Here is a 4,493-nt window from a genome sequence, read left to right on the forward strand (position 1 = left end):
ACAAAGCCTGCCCGAAAGACAGCTTCCCTCTTCCGAGGATCGAGCAGCTCGTGGATGCCACGGCGGGCCACGAGTTGCTGAGCTTCATGGACGCCTATTCAGGCTACAACCAGATCCGCATGCACGAGCCGGATCAGATCAAGACCACCTTTGTTACGAACCGCGGACTCTACTGTTACAAGGTCATGCCCTTTGGCCTCAAAAACGCGAGAGCAACGTATCAAAGGTTGGTGAACCGCATGTTCGCCAATCAAATTGGCAAGACTATGGAGGTCTACGTGGATGACATGCTTGTCAAAAGCCTCAAAGCCCACGACCACGTTCGAGACCTTAGGGAAATGTTCACGATTTTGCGGCGCTACAAGATGAAGCTTAACCCCAACAAGTGCGCTTTCGGGGTCGAGTCTGGAAAGTTTCTGGGCTACATGGTGAGCCGCCGCGGGATCGAGGCTAATCCCGAGAAGATTAAGGCGATCTTAGAGATGAGGTCGCCGCAAAAGGTCAAAGAAGTTCAAAGCTTGACGGGAAGGATCGCCGCCCTGACGCGATTTGTTTCCAAAGCCACTGACAGGTGCGAACCATTCTTCAAGGCACTGAAGAAGACCGACGGGTTCGTGTGGACGGAGGAGTGCGAGGAAGCATTCCGCGATATGAAAGCCTATTTCACCTCCCCCCCGTTCCTCGCAAAGCCGAAGAATGGCGAAACCTTATTCCTCTACCTCGCAGTTTCCGATAGGGCCGTGAGCGCGGTTCTCATACGCGAAGAAGACAAGGTGCAATGGCCAGTCTACTATGTTAGCAAGGCGCTCCTCGACGCCGAAACACGATACCCCGAGATCGAGAGACTGTCCCTCGCCCTCGTCATGAGGGCGAGAAAGCTCCGGCCCTACTTCCAGGCGCACCCCATCGTGGTCCGCTCGGGGCATCCCATCGAGAAGGCCCTTCAAAAAGGGACCTCCTCTCGAATGGCGATATGGTCCCAAGAGCTGGGCGAATACGGGGTCGAGTTCCAAGCGAGAACCGCCATTAAGGGTCAGGCCCTCGCCGACTTCATCGCCGAGTTCACGAGCGCGCCCCCAACCAACGAGGGCGACGAAAGAAGTAAGACCGCGGAAGACAAGGAGGACGACCATAGCGAGTCGTCAAGGAAGAGAACCAACGACCCGATAGGGCCGGTCTGGGACTTGCACGTGGATGGCGCGTCAAACGCCCGGGGGGCTGGCGCCGGCGTTGTGCTCACAAATCCCGATAGGGAAAAGCTGAGGTACGCCCTGCGGTTCGAGTTCAAGGCTTCCAACAACGAGGCAGAGTACGAGGCTCTGATTGTTGGCTTGGAGCTAGCGAACAAGTTCGGCGCCCAAAACCTGCGCATCCATTGCGACTCGCAATTGATCGTGAATCAGGTTAAGGGCGACTACGCCGCAAAGGAGCCACACATGATCGCCTACTTGTCCAAGGCCCAAAAGAACTTGGAGGCCCTGTCGTGGTTCGAGATCGTCCAGGTCCCTCGAGAGGCGAACGTTGACGCCGACGCCCTAGCTCGCCTCGCGTCTGGGATAGACGAGGAAGGCGAGGGCAGCGTCCCAATCGAAGTGTTGACCCGACCCTACGTCTCGAGAGGCGACGTCGGGGTCATTGACGAGACTCCGCCTCCCTCATGGATGACCCCGCTCGTGGAATTCCTTAAACGAGGAGTCGTCCCCGAGGATAAAGAAGAAGCTAGAAAGCTGAGAAGCCTAGCCCCAAAGTACACGATGAGGGAGGATAGTTTGTTCAAGAGAGGCTACTCCATGCCCCTTCTCCGTTGCCTGACCGAGGTGGAGGCGAGGAAAGCGCTCCACGAGGTGCATGAGGGGGTGTGCGGTAACCACGCCGCCGGGCAATCTTTGGCATTGAAGTTGCTAAGACTTGGATATTTCTGGCCAACCTTGAAAAAGGACTCCCACGAGTGGGCCAAGAAGTGTGACAAGTGCCAAAGGTTCGCCCATATTCCGCGCCAAGCACCGGCCCCTTTGTGTCCGATTGTCGTGCCGCGACCTTTCGCGAAGTGGGGAATCGACCTCATCGGCGAGCTACCTACGGCCCCGAGACAATACAAGCACGCGATCGTGGCTATCGATTACTTCACGAAGTGGGTAGAGGCTGAACCGCTAGCAAAGATCACCGAGGCAAACACGACAAGCTTCATTTGGAGAAACATCATCTGCCGCTTCGGGATCCCTGCGTCAATTGTAACCGACAACGGAAAACAATTCGACAATGCGCGCCTCCGAGAAATGTGCGAACAGCTTGGCATTAGCAAGACTTTCTCCTCTCCCCGCCATCCCCAAGCCAACGGTCAAGTCGAGGCGGTGAATAAGACGATCAAGGAGAACCTGAAGAAGAAGCTGGAGGCAAGAAAGGGGGCTTGGGCTGACGAACTCCCCATGGTCTTATGGGCATACCGCACCACCGCCCGAAACGCGACCGGCGAAACCCCTTTCGCTCTCGCGTTCGGCGTCGAGGCTGTGGTACCCGTCGAGATCAAGTTGCCAACCTTGCGCATCGAGGAGTACGACGAAGCCGCCAACGATGACGCGATCAGGCTCGAGCTAGACCTCATAGACGAAAGGAGGGCGGACGCACTTACCCGGCTTGCTGCGCAGAAGAGGAAGGTCGAGAAGTACTACAACTCAAAGATCAAGCTGCGGAAGTTCGCCGACGGGAGCCTCGTTCTTCGAAGGGTGTTCCAAAACACCAAAGTGCAAGGTGCGGGAGTTCTAGGCCCCACCTGGGAAGGCCCATACCGTGTGCGCCGAGCCATCCACAATGGCACGTACGAGCTCGAGAACATGGAGGGACTCGTGTTCACACACCCGTGGAATGCGGAGCATCTCCGACAATATTACCAGTAGACGTTCATTCGTCCTTTTTTCGCTTTTTGTCTTCATGTAATTTTCGATTCTAGCGAAGTCAATTTTAAATTTCAAGTTTGGCCAAAGGCCTGGGATGTAATTTTTGAACCATTTCGATAATTTAATGAATTACATTTCACTTCAAAACATTGTATCTTAGTTTCTAGCCTCCTCTACGAGCACCCAAGAAACTCGGGGGGCTGAGGGGGATAGGGCGAGAGTAACGGGCTCGCTTACTCCACTTTCCACGCGCCAAGCGGTAACAAAACACCCGTAAATCGGATCCGCGCACCGGATCTCCAACTTCGTACCCTCCTCGTGCGACGCTCTCGCACGGGTCGAGGCCGTATGCCGAGAGATAGCAAAACGTCGATGAGTTGGATCCGCGCACCGGACCTCTGGCCTCGCACGTCTTTTGCTGCGACCCTCTCGTGCACCGATGCACCTTGCGCACCGATAGGCGGCAAGGCATCGATGGATCACGTCCGCGCACCGGATTGTCGATCTCGGCAGCCAAAACCCAAAACGTGACACGCGTACCAACGAGTACCACGCTCACTGGGAGCTGCAAACCCATCCCGATACGCACGCCGATAGGTAGCGTACTCGCCGGAGGATGAGCGCGACGGCCACCCAGCTCGCGCACGCCGATAGGCAGCGAGTCACGAATGGATGGCCGGAAATCACACCCGCCGGATAAACTGGTCTAGCCAATGTCCGCGGGAAACTTCGCCGCCAAATGCGGCAGTAAGCCGTGCCAACCGGTTACGCTAAGCATAGTAAGCCGGGCTCGTAAGACACGCACTATTCAAATCGCGCAAATCGATTACACTAAGCGTAGCAACCCAATAAGAAAAGTACGAAAGTACGACGCAAACATAACAATAATCCGAAAGAAAGCACAAAGCGAGCGCTAAACAAGTGCACGGAAAAACCAAAGAAAACTTGGCTACTCCGAGCCATAATCGACCTGCTCTTCGTCGTCCTCAAGGTGAGGGGCGCCCGACCCGCCAACGGTTCCTCCACCAGACCGACAGTTTGACGACTGAGCGGCCTCCGCAGGGACTTCGGGAGGCAGGTCGTCCTCCAAGGGAGGAAACATGGCGTCAAAGAAGGAAAATGTGATCCCTCGAGACGCGTTCTCCTCCGCGGTCGCATCCTTGACCCGCATGGCCACCTCGTAACGAGCCACCTCTAGCGAGAGATCCCAGTCCTCCTCCAACTCTGTCTTCGATCGCACGGCGTCGTCCTTCTCCTCGATGAGGGTCTGCACCTCCGCCCGCAGGGTTTCCCTCTCCCTCTCGGCCCTGACCCGGGAGATCTCGCTTGCCGACAATCGGGCGTGGACAATGTTCAGTTCTTCATCTCGGCTCGAGAGGGCCGCCTGGAGTTTCTTGGTCTCCCCTAAGAAAGTCTCGGCCGCCTGCTCAACCTTCTCCCGAGACGCCTTCTCGGCCGCCGCCTTCTCACGAGCTCGCTTTAGTTCCTCCTCAAGCGCTTGGAATTCTTGGACGGGGCGGGCCCCCGCCAAGGCAGCGGCATGGGCGGCCGCTGTATCCTCCTTGTCTTTTTCCATGATCTGCATGCGACGCAGCAAGT

Source organism: Urtica dioica, chromosome 2, assembly GCF_054948205.1.
Source record: "Urtica dioica subsp. dioica isolate 48M chromosome 2, U.dioica_male_clone48M_v1_H2, whole genome shotgun sequence".
NCBI classification, from domain to species: domain Eukaryota; kingdom Viridiplantae; phylum Streptophyta; class Magnoliopsida; order Rosales; family Urticaceae; genus Urtica; species Urtica dioica.